This window comes from Choristoneura fumiferana, chromosome 14 (assembly GCF_025370935.1).
Source record: "Choristoneura fumiferana chromosome 14, NRCan_CFum_1, whole genome shotgun sequence".
Classification (NCBI taxonomy): domain Eukaryota; kingdom Metazoa; phylum Arthropoda; class Insecta; order Lepidoptera; family Tortricidae; genus Choristoneura; species Choristoneura fumiferana.
In genome coordinates, this window is record NC_133485.1 from 9,408,505 (window position 1) to 9,425,471 (window position 16,967).

Sequence of the window (16,967 nt, forward strand, 5' to 3'; positions counted from 1 at the left end):
TTATGTTATAATTGAGCCGACGACTATAAAATGTTGAGTGCCGTTGTCGGATAATGGCACATAATGACTCTATCGGCTCGAAGGCCGAGGGCGAGCGGATCAGACGGAGCCATCCGCTTTTTCTGCCGCTTCCTTCTGGGAACACACAACCGCTTATTACTGGGATGTAAATGTACGCACGACAAGGATGAAGGCATAATCTATGTTACAGGATACAGGAGCTTCTGTTTTCAAACATGTTTTCTTTTTACAAGTTTTTATTTAACTTACAATGTTCGTTTGTAAGCAAGACGAGATTTTAAAATTTGCAAACGATTTTTCAACCACTTCCTCGTCTCTCATTCAGCTGAAATTTGGTACTTATGCTTAATTTGACCTCTCAAAAAGCAACTTAAAATCGAATTTTACAGTTATTTGAAAACTAGTGGTTATAATGTAACATTTTTGTTAGAGTTTACTGGTTAATGATGCTACCTTAGCTAGTCAAATTACCACAAATAGGACTTATCACGCTAAAACACACGAGTAATATTTACCTCGACGTTTCGACCACATTACAGTGGCCGTGGTTACGAGTAGAATCTCCCCTACATGCGGGTAGATGCTACCATTTATTATGTCTTATTATAATATAGTTAAATGCAAAGGGCAACTGCCAAAAATACGATGATACCCAAACAACAAATGTTGTCCATGCATGACTGTTGGAAAATTAAAGTATGTACAGTCGAAACATTTGATTCCTAACCCACCGTAGTAAGTGTCATAATAAAGTGTGTACAGTCGAGAGCGTAATTTACTATCTATATAGCATAGCGTCAAAAATTTATGTATACATCGACCTAACCATAACAAAAACATAAGATTTTGTCAAATAAATAAGATCCCACCAAAAACATTTCATGTACAAAAGTTTTGTGTTAAAAAAAATATTTTTAATACAAGCTTTTTTGCATTGTCGCCAGATTTATCTACATAAGTATGCCAAATTTCAAGTCAGTCCGACTACTGAAAGTAGGTCAAATTCCACTTACAAGATTTGACCCGCACATACATACATAGTTACGTACATACATTGCAAGTTAAATAAATGCTTGTAAAATGGCGGCCAAGACTCACAAGCACATAACGCTTTCGGTGTAAAATGTTATCAGATCCAAGGAAAAGCCAAGCTCCTTAACTCTGGCTTTACTAACCCTACACCTTGGTTTTAAAGTGTGACCTGGCAGTTTCATAGCTCTATTGCATATCATAAAATTTAAGACCTGTGACTTAATTTTCGACCGTACAGTCTATCGGAACGTCTGGCTAATATTGCAAGAAATTAAATTTGTCTCCAATATAGTGATATTAATATATTATTCATATAAATTTCTTACAATATCGGCCAGACGGTCCAATAGACTTCATGCCAAATTTCAGCTTTCTAGGACACTGGGTCGGAAAGTACCTACCCTTTATTTTTAATAAGTAAGTGAGTGAGTGACTAAATTGACATATTTTGGTATCAATAAAATCTCAAGTATAAAAATAGATCAACAAAACTTGGTGCGTTTAATAAGTTTTCTAACCACAACTTATGCTGTGAATTTGGGCTCTCTGGCATAAACGGGGACGATTGAGGGTTTGAAAATACGTCGAAATGGTTCGAGAAAAGGATGGTAATGCCCCGTCTTCTTTTTTTTCGTCTGGGCAGATTTTCTACCATTCCACTTTCGGTTCATACAGCTGTAGTTGGTGGGTAAAATTATTAATTGTTTTATAGAAGATGTAAAATAGAACATTAAAGTAACAAAACATGTAATTCGTAATGACGATCGATCAACGAGAACATCAAGATTTTAAAAGCACTACTTATATCACATTTTTTCGCTCCATCAAATACTATGATGAGGCTTTGACTGATAATAATCTCAGAACAATCATAGTGGAGGTGTTCGAAACAAATGACAGATCGAAAAAGGCTTAATGAAGACCTCATGCGCTCGCGCAGCGGCTGAAGTACAAAGACGTTCGTTTGTAGTTGCCGCCGCGCTAGGGTTGCCTCAGCAGCATTGTAAATAAAATATTATTGACCTGTTATACTAAATTCATAAAAGTTGTGATTAAGGCCAAAGTATCAGTTCTTCAAGGGTGGTCCCTTCTTTCGCAGACAGAACTTTCATAGAATTTCGTTTCGCAGAAAATGCTCAATATAATATTTGGTCCTTGTATTTTTACTTCGAATATTATTGTTTCAACGACTATTTACTTGAATAAAACATATTTAATAGAAAAACTATTCAATGAGTCTAATAATCTCACTTTATTATTTATCAAATTTTAGAATTACTTTTTAACAAATATTATTTGTTCGATAAAATATATTAGAATAGGTTAGAAATCGCTGAAAAGTTGGTTAGGTTAGATTAGGTTAGAACAGTGACCTCGTCAGAAACGACTAGCTACTAAAAAAGTAGGTTAGGTTAGATTAGAACTGCGACCACATCAGAAAACTAATTGCATGTTTTTCTTGGTAGTAAGTTTTATAATTAAGTGTTCTGCGTATTGATTATTCTATGAAACGATAATATGATAAAAAAACTGTTAAAAAATTCTATTAAGTCTATAAAACAACGTGTGTTCTTAAGATATAAGAATAAGAAACTGTGCCATGGCTGGCACATGACTTATCTGGATCGTGATGATGTGCTTAACCGGGTCGCGGCCGGGATAGAGATCCGGCCCGGGTCACCACCAGAGGTCGGTGGTGACCCAAACACTCACAAATATCGCAAACAACAACATAATCCCAACATAACCACCCAACCCAACATACCCTAAAGAAACATTTATTTCATAACTTACATAATCAATAGGAAGTAAAAATATTTCACTATCTAAATACGTTTGTTATAAAAAAGGAATCCACTCAGCATTCGTCTGGCCACGGAAGGTGACTCGACGCTGATATTATGTAGATCCTAGCTTTCATAATTTAACTTAATTCCTAATATAGTAAAATTATGCTGTGCTAGTCGATTAATGATACGTCATACCCTTTTCTGTATTCTTAATTCAGTTATTGCATGAAAATTAATGAAAGGATTTTGATTTTAAAAGGGAAAGTGCGTATAAAAACCAATCCGGAGTGACCGATTTTTGATACCACATCAGTCATCAGTCTAAAATACCGTTTTAAAGTGCGGACAAATTGTGCGGAATTTGAAATACGAGTAGAGCAATAGAAACTAGTTAATCATGTCTACTTTTTTCATTTCTATCTTGTAACATACGCAAATTTTAACTTATTTCCAATGGTGTTTTCTAGTAATGCCACTTTGCTTTGGCATTCGGTCTCTGAATTCAAGAATACAAAACTTCTAAGTATACTTGAATAAGTATGTTGAACTTTGTTTATTTGTTAGTTTGTAAACTTGCATGAAAAATTGTTTTGCATAATTACTCGTAACGCTCGCTCGAGCAACAAAAAATGATTTTTCTTTATAAGTGGACTCTGCTTTGGCCTAGGTATTGGCTAAGTTATATTTATATTCAACTGTGTTATATATGCTGTTTGTTTCCCAAATAAATAAATTAAAAATTAGTAACCCAAAACAAAGTAGGTATAAATATGTAGGTAAAATTCGTTAAAAATTACGGCAAAGTCGCAACCCTTGCAAGCCGGGTGACAGTGCGGAGGCGATGACGCCTTCATAAAAACCCAATGATTTATTCCTCGCCGATGTGTTCATCCCAATGCGCAAGGGCATCATTTGTTTTAATTGGGATTTGAACGTGCCTAAGCCTTGGTTGTTAAAAAAAAACATACCTGCATACTTTGTTTCGCACCGAATTTCATAAAAAAACTTAATTTAAGTGAATTTTCACTCTTACTTGTTTTTTATCCTAGGAAGATGGCCAAACATTAGAGATTTGTCGCTAATATGGTAGATTACTACCTACCAACTTACCTAACCTACTAGTACCTAAGGTAAGGTATACCAGCAGGTATACCACGTACTATTACACCTACCTACCTACCTACCTACCTACTACTAACATCATCAAATGTGAGCTTTTCGAAATGATAGAATCTAAAACAAGATTTTACTCGTAGCAGTTCTTCGTGTATACTTTATAGCATGGATAGATTAAAGAGTCTTTTTAAATAAATGACCATTACAAATGCACATTTCTCTACTATTTTTCACCCATGTTTCATAAGTTTGATCACACACACATCTTTGTTGACGATATGATACTTTGCCTGTAGCAATACAGCCGCATGTTAAGATTGTTAGGCCTGTTAGTTTCTTAATCTCGGACGTGGCTCCACCAGTTTGCTATGAATTAGACAGCGGTCCCATGTAGCATAACGGTACTTAAATTTGTTGCGATACATCTTAATATTATTATTATGAATAGCTTAGAAACCGGGTTGAACATGATAAATGTTAGAAGTCGCCAGTTCGATGTGGCTGGTGAATAGTAAATTAACTTTTCTATTACCTATAAACCGACATCCACTCGGAGACTTTCGGTATTTTCTCATGGGTTTCATCATCAAATCTTCACAATTTAGACTTATATGTAGGGCTACTATAAGGGTTATATTTCGATCCAAAAATTATCAAAGAAACTATAAACATTAGGTACTATTTACTCACCACCACGAACTTACGATAGCTACGTCTGTGCAACAAATGTGTGTTCCAGCAGCTCCTCCGCCTCCAAGCTGTAGGATAGGAACACACACACATCACACCACTCCAACTAATCATCACCACAATACGCTGGCGAGTTTCGAACTCAACCAGAGTTCGTCATCAGAGCAACACAATCGTTCACCTCGCTATCAGATTTTCAGGTGTAGTAGTTAGCGTGGTGAACGACTGTGTTGCTCTCAATCTGGGGTTTACAAAATAAACTTAAGATTTTCATTTTCATTTAATGTCAACACTGGCATCTTGTCAAGGGTCTTGCCTAGTGACTCGTGTCTTCTTTGTTACTCATACACTTCTCCATCCTAACGAGAAAACCGCTTACAGGCTTTAGCCGAGTCGGCGCACGCCACACACGCGGCCATGGCGCAACAATGAGGAAACTATTCGGTTTGGAGGCATAATTACTGCATCATCAGCGGTCATTACGGGACGGGTGACCACCCATGGTGGTTGTTTATGATTTCAGTAGCCTGAGATACAGTCCTGCAACCGTCTCCAAAAGAAAGACAATATTTCGGAAAAGGAGCTCTTTTAGGACTCGCGATCGCTCATGCGACTGACTTTCTTTTACTCTCATCTACATTCACATGTACAGCTAAGAACATATGAAGACTGGTCGGATTCTTGGCATAGGTACCCACTTATACATATGTACATATATGATGATTATAACAAAAAATTGATCCGACTACAAAAAACCGTGAAAATAATTTTCTACCAGTCTGAAGTCGGTTGGTGTATCAGCACGAGCCAGCAGGAGTGATTGAAACCCAATATAAAGTGCGTAGGTGAGATAGATGACTATAGATCCACTCCTGCTGGCTCGTGCTGAGGCACCGACCGACTTCAGACTGGTTGAAAATTATTTTCATAGTTATTTGTAGTTGGTTAAATTTTTTGTTATATTTTTTTTTCACACTTTTTAGTGTAAATAATCTGAGATACAATAGTTTAATATCAACTGCTCGTCACTTTGTACGAAAGATTGCTTTTTTCGATGCAGAGACGTTCATTATTGATGAGTCCTGGTGCTTCACCATCCGTTTTACCATACACATTACGAGGAGCATAAATTGCTTAGCAACTGTGTCAAAGTAGGTAATTAAAATTCAGCCCGTGAAATACTTGTTATTGGGTAGTAACTCCGATGGTCAACTGTGGTCTTCATCGTCAGTTCCACTTCAACAAATAATGATTTTCAAGAGCAAATGCACGAGTTACTACTTAGTACTTACTAATTATATCCAATTTACTATAGGTGTCCCTACAACATTTGAAGAGTTCCCTCGATTTCCTTAAGATCCAATCGTCAGATCCTGATTTGGTGCTTATGGGACGTAATTGAAGACATTCCTAGACGAACGCATAAAAAAAATATTAAATCGGTTCATAAATTACGGAGTTCTGAGGTAACAGACATAAAAAAAAAAAAAAAATACAACCGAATTGATAACCTCCTGCTTTTTTTGAAGTCGGTTAAAAAAGAAGCTTTTTAGAGTAGCTTATTCCTTCGAAAACTCGAGAAATTTTATTCATCAAGTAATTCAAGTAAGAAAAAGCGTCCCTGTACTTAGTTAATATGCCCATTTATCGCGTAGAGTAGAACTAACCACGTGGGTAATAACTTTAATTCTACCTCTTTCCGACCAAAATTACGACTATTAGGTAGTTACTCTGAAACTTGATGGTAAAACGCTATTTAAAGTTAGTCTAATGCAATTAACGGATAAAGGAAAGTCATTAAATCCCAAAACATTAAATTCCGTGTTATTCTACAAATAAATTGCAATCGACGATGTTATTTACTCGTTCAACTCACGGGAATAATTAGCATTAACTTGACAACTTAATCAGGTTCGTATTTTCCGAAGATTTAAAGCTTTTAGTTGAGTGTGGAGTTCTTATAGCAAAATTGAAATGTATTAGTGATAGAACATGATAGAACTTTAACTATCAATATTATGTAACCTAAAGCTAGAAGTCCCTATAATAAGGGTATTTCTCATTTTTGTGTGCACAGTAACAATGAAATGAATGTCACTACTGTGGATGTAATTACCCCTTCTAATATTTTGAGAAAATGTAAATGTTACAATGGATTGACTAATTATTTATGAAACGCATGAACTTATCATAAGATTACTGTTTTTTTGCAATAGGTATTAAGTATAAAAGTTATTACATCCACGGAAGTGACTGTGTGCACAAAAATGATAACACTTATTATTATTCGAAATATGAGAAACAACTTAAGTCGTCATGTACTGGCATCAATGTTTTATGTAGGTTTGAATATTACTTCAGTATATACTCATAACCACAACCGCTACAATGTGACTAAAACGTCGAGGTAAATACTCATTTCGTTAAGTGTAATTAATTACGGGTGTTGTAATAATTATATGTATTTTGTTCAGATCCCTTAAAACATTTTTAAAGAAATTTTATTCAGAAATTATATTGGTTATTTTCTACGCATAAAGATTATTTAGGTATACGTGACCAAAGCAGGAAACAGTTAAGCCAAACCGTGAAGGTTACAATTCTTTGATGAGCTCCGACAAAACGACTTAATAATTGAGATTACCAGATAGCCGAATGCCGGTTACAAAAATAATATAACATTTTGACAAAAGTCGCTATCACTGTTATCTCTACAATAATTTATGGTATAAATATTACTTATCATCAATAATTTCATTCGTATTACATGGCACGTAGGAAGTCAGGGGAATCACATATCATTATTATATAGCAAACTTTTATAAAACGAATCCCTCTTAATTTTCTTCTGATATATTTTATATTTTGCCATTAAATTAAACAATCTTTGAATTTAACACGTGTCAGTTCTAAAAAATACGTACTGCATGTACTTACTGTACACGCTCGCTCATAGCTTTGGTTTGATTTTTACCCATTTCAAATGCATCTTCCAAGTCCATTTCTAAACAGACATGGCGAAACTATAAGGGGGAAATTCGTGTCTGTACCGTTGTCCAGCAGTGGTGTAGCGGTGTAGCACGCGGCACGGAATGCCGAGGACCTGGGTTCGATTCCCAGTGCTGGTCTTATTTTTCTGGTTTTTCTGTGCATCTATATTTCAGTTTGTATTTTCAATATAAGTTTTCCGTTTTTGCCATTTTGTCTCCGGAACCCTAAAAACACATTAGCCTTAAACATTACGGACGGACAACGTTCTAACTGCAACAGGAGACTGCACATACATTTCAGTCGCATTAGCCTGCAGTTTTGCAGCTGCAATAGAAAATGTATGAACAGTCGCCAATATGATAGGTACCTACATAATAAGTATCCGGAAACGTCAAATTTGCAGACGAACTGCGTTCCAACTGTACAGATTTATTATGTCGTACCTATGTATGATAGCCTAGCCTAGTGGATAGAGAACCTCGTCCTGGATTCCCCTGAGATCGTCCATCGGGCCAGATATTTGTATGAAAAATACATATAAAAATTTATATAACAATACCCGAGATGGATTTTAAATAAATATTTAGATAAGTATTCATTTACCTGTATAAATAGATATGTTTAATTTATCCGTTGTCTACTGACACATAATAAATACCTTATTGCTTAGTTTGGAACTAGGTCAATTGGTATCAATCATAAGTCATTATTAGGTACAGTCACCAGCATTAATATCTGCCACAGCGGAGCGTGCAAAAATATCTGACACGTCCTTCCGGCCCTAGAAATAGAGTCGTGTCAGATATTTATGCACGCTTGTTGTGTCAGATATTGGTGCTGGTGACTGTACCTATAGCTCTTAGTAATTTATCGTAGTATAAGTAATCTAGTTTTACGAGCTTATATAGGTCTTTTATAGAACTGTTATAGCGCTCAGTATCATCAGTCGTGCTGAGTGTATCCGTCTCGCATAAGAGGCGTGGAGCGTCGTGCGGTGCGCCCGAGCGCGGTGGTCTGCGCAAGCGCATAAAAATTAAACTTTGTTACTCAGAGCAGTTTTAGAAATTGAAGCAAATCATCCATGTATACAGGACAGTAGGTCATTTTACCCAGAAAATAATTAAATCAATATTTTTATCTGGTACCTAGTTTTATTACTATGTTTGTTTCAGTCAGAGATTCGACTTGTCTCCAAAAAATAATAATAATAATAACGATTTATTGAATAATTAGCAGCACAAGATAACAAAATACAATGTTTAAACTAATGTGATTGTTTCGACTATTGAGTGAGTGGTCCAATGCCAAGTAAAAGGCCCTCTTCTCTTTCTACCACCGGTTCTGCGAGGAGCATGCTCCTGCTACACTATTTTATATGCGCCCAAGTCGTTGCGCTATCTCCTTTTTCACTGATTTGATTTTCTTAAGCTTCAAAGGCCATCACGTAGAACCCAAAAATAAGGATTTGGGTCCATCATTTAGGTATTGTATTGTATTGTAACTCTTTATTGTAGGTACATAAGACATATGAAAATTACAGTTAACAAGAACAATTAGAGTTATGTTATGTAAGTATATGGCATCCACATCTGCAAAACGGGTTTTGAATTGGAGATCAACAATAAATAACCTAGCCTAACTAACAAAAAGTTGGAAAACCCCCGAAATTGTCACTTCAAAGTTCAATATCTCAAAAACAGCTGAACTGATTTTGATAAAACATGTCTATGAACCATCGCTAGAAAATCTGTTTTCAAATGAAAAAACCGCATTCAAATCGGTTTACCCGTTTAAGAGCTACGGTGCCACAGACATACAGACACATAGCGGTCAAACTTATAACACCCCTATTTTTGCGTCGGGCGTTAAAAATAAACAAACGTACTTTTATTTTCTTTCAAAATATTCTTTTTTTTTGTCTTTTGTCGCAATCGAAGTAAAAAGTAGAGTTTTATCTTAATACAAACTCCATACACCCTCGAATTTTCTTAGACTTATTATGTAAGTATAGGTACCATGAGTTTAATTTATGGCCCGAATTACTACGCTTCGATATAAAATCTGTTATTGTTCACTGTAGAAACACCTCCATATTACCAATATTTTTGACCACCTCAATATTTTTAATAAAAACCAAGACATTATTGCATAACTCTCAATGCAAATCTGTTAGCCCGTTTTTCTATTGTTTCGTTAATAAGAGCAGCACACGAGCTCTAATTCTTCACTTCCTCTAACTTTGTTTAAATGCCAACTCAAGCAAATCCAACTTCAGTCCAATTTTGTCACGGCGCATCACGACTTACGACAGCCTAAAAGTCTAATTATAGAATTCACCATAACAAAAGCGAACGACCTCAACTTTTTGTTCCGTCTGTAATGCTCTGTTATTGTATCGGCTAATGTTCATCTTTACTTGAATTGCTAGTAATTAGAAGGCTTACGCAAGCCGGAGAGACAGGGCTCGTGTAATTGGGACCACCCGCGGAGGCCGGGGCTCCAAGCTGTGTAGGAAAACAATGCATTACCTATGCGAATTCAGGCCAAGCCATTACTTTAATTAAGCCGTCCACAGCGCCGAGGCGACCTCGAAAATTCAGCTAAAGGTCGCTTATCTGAGTCACGGCAGGGTTTTAAATACTTTTAACAGTGATTTAGTTCTATGGGAAAAGGAAATGAAATTGTTTTATCCTTCTGTTCTCTTGCTTGCTCAGTGCACCACTTTTAGAGCCGGGCCACGACCTCGTACAACCGGAGTAGCGGAGAGACCGGAGAGTTTTCTCTGTTCATTGCGCGTGTTGCCAGGTAGTCACTGTGTGGCGAAAAACGCATGGAGAAAACGTCCGCCGCGCCATCCATCGCACATAAGTCGTGGTTGGGCCGTTACATTTTTATTTATACTTCCTGGAAGAAAATGGCACTGGACGGCCAAGCAGATCCAAACCGCTCGTACCAGCCGTGCAAGGCCTTATTGTCTAAACACACTTGAAATCACAATCTTTTCACCACTTCTTTCTGTCAACCGGTATGAGACGAGGGTAGAAACAGATGGTGATTGAGATCGCGAACATCAGTTAGACAATACGGCCTCAGGTTTGGTAGATGAGCTTCTGTTATATTGGTAAAAAAAAACAAGTGACATCTGAACACAACGAATCAGTGCAATGGCCTATAAATTAGCAAAAAGATGAAATGCAGGGTAGACAAAAGGCGATACTACGAGTATTGTACTGATGTGTCACATAAAATCACCAATCGTACTAATTACTCTTCTTCATCTTTTAGTCTTCACAAGATTCTTCACCATCATCTCATTTCCGGTTACCATAAAACTGACTTCCTCCCACAGCGTGAGATATTTTAAAGTCTCTTTTAAACCGCTAATATTGAAAACTGCATTAAAATACACCAAACTCTCTATTTTTCTCACGCTTACACGGGATGTGACACTCAGGAAGTGACCTATTGTGATTTTTTAACGCACTTAAATGGTTAATACGTAAGTGCCACTTTATTATACGTGAAAGCACTTCATAACTAACTTGAGTCATGAGTTGGGGTAATTGGTACGTGATATTTTGGCGAACCTAATCCTACGGCGTGAGAACGGATGTCGCAAAAACCGGCGACAGGGCTATTATAGCATTATCGGAATTTCAAATCAGTGCTTACGCAATAACTATAGTTGACTGCTGTTTTAATTGCGCGAGCGATTGAATTTTTTATACGACCGCGCCTAAAAACTAAGGTTTAAGTTTTAATCTAATATTTAGGTAATCGAAAGCAAAAACATCGTACAGCTTTCCGTATTTCACGTGATCCTTGTGTGTTGAAGTAAGTATACATGTTTGTTTGTTACGCCTTCGAGACTAAAGTACTGAAATTTGGTATGAAATATTTAATTTAGAACATAGGATAGTTTTATCCCGGAAAATAGTATGATTCCCGTGGGTGCCGGATAAACAAATTCTTAGCAGACGATACGTAGCTATTTGGTATGGAGATAGATTTAGACTCTGAAAAGGACATAAAGATTAATACTACTACTAACTCTTCTCAGACTAAGGGACTGTTTCACCATCCATTGATTAAATTTATTTGACGGATAAATGTGATGCCGTCTCTGTTTGTTTTGCTCGAATAGACGGAGACAGCATCACATTTATCCGTCAAATAAAATTAATCAATGGGTGGGGGTTTTAGCCCCTAATTCTTCTCATAAGGAGTCGTGGGCAACAGTTACTTTTCTAGAAAATAGCATTTGTAATCACGAATATTTCAGGTGGTCGTGTTATAGTTTGACTGAACATCCCCTCTAAATGCGTTTTAAGGATTTTTTTGTCATAAATAGTCGCCTAATGTTGACAATAAGCACTTTATAATAAGGCATTACTCTATTTTGAATCAAAAATTTCGATAAAAACCTTGCCAGGGGTGATCATTCTAACTAACCCAACCATCTGCGTAAATATTCTATTTAAATTAAAAAAAAATTGAATAGTAAAATGGATTTTAAAAACATCTTGACCCATTGCTATTGCGCTATTCGAAACATACCTACCGGCCGCTGATTTCCTTTTACGGACAAGTTTTTTTTTACGTACCTATCTTCACTACACTAAGGTATGTAAGTACTTAATGTACACAGCAGGGGGCCTCATCATACCAGGGGTCGATAAGACCTCCAAGTAGACACTAAAGTCATTACGTACCTACATCCGTTTTACAAGTTGGAAGATGGATGTTTAACGATCCGTCTGTTATCTAGGTGCAATAGTACCTACCATTTAAACTGCGAGGCTCTGTAGAATCTTTCTAACGTAGACTTCATTAGACATTTTTCTTATGCAGAGAAGAAAACTTGTCACGATGCGAGCGACAGTTGCGAATCTGTTGCAAAATACACATAAATACACACACACACACACACACACACACACACACACACACACACACACACATTTTTTCTTAAAAAATATGGCAATTTGTTGCTATGGAGAAGCGGGGCGTCCTAATACAAGTATTTCATGAGTGCACTAATTTACGGTTTAATAAATATTTTTCATTTTCATTTTCATACAAAAATAGACTTAATATAAAAACTAACAAATTTGGACGTTTGCAGTTTGCGTTTGCTCGTAGAAGGACGTATATTAAGGTCAGAGAATAGATTTAAATAGTAGGTAACGTTCAAAACTTCAAACTCGAGAAAAGTTAATCATGGTCAAGTTGGCTCCCGCAATGATTTGATGTATTACGTTCACATTGCATTGCACTTACTTTTAAGCTTTTGCACTTTAAATCTTCAATTAGCTGGTGCAAGACATTTGCGGGTTTCGTTACATTGTAGTACCTATTGTATCGACGGAAATGTACTAGTAGCGCAACTCACGCGATATTTCTCCGACCATCTAATGGAATTTAAGACTGCAACATTCTCATTGATAGTTTTAAGACTGGGAAAAACGTGCACTTCGAATTAAGGCTGCCTTTTCACCATAGGTAGAGGTGTTGCGTTGCGAGGAATGTGTTCTTTATGAACCAATAGAAATGCTTCATTTACGTACGCTGTTTCCACTAGAGCTCTGCTGTGCGAGGATAGATAAATGAAGAGTTTCTTTTGATTCATGAAAAACAGATTTGTCGCAACACAACATCAACCAAGTTTTTTTTTATAAGTTTGCGATATTTACCTAGTGAGACAAAATCGGGAGTTGTCGAACATGACCGACGGTAGTCAAGAAAATTTCTTTAAGTAATTGTGAAAAAAGGGAATGAAAGCTGTAGCTTCATATGTTCTTAATTGCTCTATTCTCATACCATTTCAATACATAGTTTTTAGAAGAAACGTGTCAAACAAGTTCTTAACATTTTGTAAGGAACGCTTGGTTTGTGTCCCGTTGGGATTTTCGATGTCATAACTATCACAGATGCAGTTTTGCCAGTTTTTCCTTGTAACGTGATAGCTACATATCATGCCAGTCTATGTTAAGTAATTCACTTGAAATAGTCCTATGGACTTGGAATTTGATATGTGACAACGATTGGTACAATTGTTTCGGAACATGATGAATAAAGGTAATCAATAATAACTGCTTCATCCGATGAAATGGATGTAAAAATAAACAGTATAAAGAAAACAGAATTTTATTTTATTACAGTAAAATAAATACCAATAAATCCTTAACACAAATTTTACAAAACGAACAAATGCAACAATTTTTACAAACTCTTAATTACATCACTAAATATAATCTAATTCAATAAATTATTATTTATTTATAATTATAATTCCAAAATACTTTGTACGAATTTCTATATTGGCATATACCATTAAAAACACTTTGACCCTAATAAAAATTAGCTTTTAGTTCTAGAGATTTATCTTACTTTCATCTTGAATGATGATCAATTAAATATATTTTTGATTAATTTAGATTATCCTTTAATACTCGTTTAATGACAATTTGTACTTTACTATACAAAAAATATATAGCCAAAGTTACTTCTGAAGGTCAAAGTTCTCACCAGTTATGCGACGTATTGTCTACCGCACTTATGAAAAAACTTTCATTAAGCCACTAATCTAATAATCTCACTTTGGTAAACTGTGGTTAATCGGTTTAACAATTATGGATATTACTTAAAATTAAACTAAACTACTTTTTACCACACGCACACTCAACTTTATACTTAGTATTCTTGCACACATCACGCTCACACAAAACTGCCTCTAATTTTATATCGCTATTTATAATACAACCAATTATACTATTAAAAACTTATGTTAATTACTATCTACGTTAACAACTGTGCCTTGTTTTTCATAACGTTATAATGAATCACACACAAAATGTCAAAATGGTGCTTTGATTTGCGATAGTTGGACCTTCAGGTTTTTTTTTTGCTCTACCAAAGTTGAAAACCATTGTGTTTCCTATATCCATAGTAGCTATGCTTGTTTTTATTATAGTGGCAGATAATATAGGTCCAGCCAGAATTTGGCCTTATCTTTCGGAAACACTAATTTAAATAATATTATCATAATGTACATACTACATGGATTCAAGCGAAGCTTCTCATGGCCTTACTATACTCGCATTTCAGACGCTACTATATCCACATCATATCTTATGTTACAATATATGTATGTCCGAACCAATAGACAACACGTGGGAACAATGACGCAAATACTACCAGCAAACTCGTAATGTAAGATTAAGTGAGCAATATTGTACGGTCATTCGTATTCTGCAGGCTTCTTCACCGCTGCATAATGCATGATTTGGCGTTGGAACATTAGTAAACAATCGCGAGATGCATACCAAACATTGCACTACATCAAGGTCTCTGTAAAACTCAATGAAGATACAAGTGTTTTAGCATGTGATGACATGACATAAATATAATCACATGTATATTTTGACGGGTCTGTGACTCAACCTCGGATATTAAATTCAATTTAATAAATTGGAATATCTACTTTATGATTTGTATCTATATTCTAACCTAACCAAGAAACAGTTGGAAAACCCCCGACTTTGTCACTTCAAAGTTCAATATCTCAAAAACGGTTAAACTGATTTTGTTGAAACATGTCTAAGAACCATCACTAGAAAACCTGATTTAAAATAAAAAAAATCGAATTCATATCGGTCCACCCGTTTAAGAGCTACGGTGACACAGACAGACACACATAGACACATAGCGGTCAAATTTATAACACCCCTCTTTTTGCGTCGAGGGTTAAAAATGGTCGAATTTCTCAAAATTTCATATAGGTACTAGGTTGAGTCAGAGACCCGGCGATGTGTAAGTGTTGTTTTTAGCGTCGATAAAAGAACATCATTCCCATCATCCCTCAGCCTCAGTGAAATGTTGATGGAATAACAGTCAAGTGCAAAAATATGTATCAATTTGAACCGCTCAAAAATACATATACCACGGCCGTATTACGTCGGAATAGTCTGCGCTACCTACATATTTTCGAAAGTTTAGATAAGTCTATATGTATTTGGATTATACTGGACTACAGAAGTGTAAGTTGCGGAAAGTTTTCAAAAAGTTAGAAAGTTCTCGGATATTTCTGGAAATTTTCACAAGAAAATTAAAAATTATAAAGTACCGGAGTAAGATCCAAAAAGTACCGGGAAATTTGATGAAATAAACAAATTAGAGTTTGAAGTATGAAACTTCTGACTAAAAAATCTGACAAGTCTAATATAGACCCTATTCTTATACCTGTATCTATACAACAGACTGTTAATGTTAGCATCTACCTATACTAACAGTTAGTCTGCTGTGCTCTCATTTCAGTTGAACAGTTTGCAGCTCTACCTACCTCGAATAGGCTGGCTTCAACCAAACCGGTCCAGCCTCTTCATTACCCATTACGGCACCACAAGGCGGTTGAGAACGTTGAATTTAAAACGAATGAAAGGGACACCGCTACAATATCCAAAGTAGATGATACATATTTGAACATATGTAATAGCCGCGGGATATACATATCTGTATTATCTGTTCTAGAAATTAATTAGTGCGAACATTTAGAAGACGTTTAAATAACAACCGAGAATGCTAATTTGACGTTTGGAATCTCAACCCACATATTTCGTACAGACTCCACCGCCCTACATCACCTCTAGCGATTAGTGTCTCGCTTACCGGAATTAGCTTCGACTGTCATTAGAACATCCACTTCCCTAACCCGTTACCACGGGTAACCTCAGCGCTTCTCCTGTTTCTTTCCAACATAAGGAAGAAAGTAGAGACAGTTCGTAACATTGACGTGTAAATTCGTGTTTGACAGTGCGTGGTACCGGGCAGCCGTTAGATCAATCGTCGTGGCGCCGCGGCGGGAACAGCCTAGCATTTGTCACCGGACCACCGGCGCCGGCATATTTATAGCGACGCCCGCGCACGCGAGCTGTGGGCGAGCGCTAGCCCTCTATCATGCAGGATTGTTGCATTATCCAGTGAGTTGCTTACGATTTACGCCGCGATAACGAAAAAAATTGTACCCTAAAAGGTTTCTTGTGGGACTGTTTAGTATCGTGTGTGTACCGATCAAATAACTGCTACACAGGTTTAATGTCACATGCACTATTTGTTAAGATATATATTTCCAATTTTAAAGACTACCTTCATTCAACCTTTAATATGTATGTACATTTAACAGTAACACTATGACACAGTGGTCCAGCAACGGGGTATCAAAATTTAATAAAATTTCATAAGTCTAAACCGACACCGGATGATATTTTGAAAAATTTATAAAATGTTTCACAATAAGTACCTAGTATTTCGGATTGGAAATGATATGTC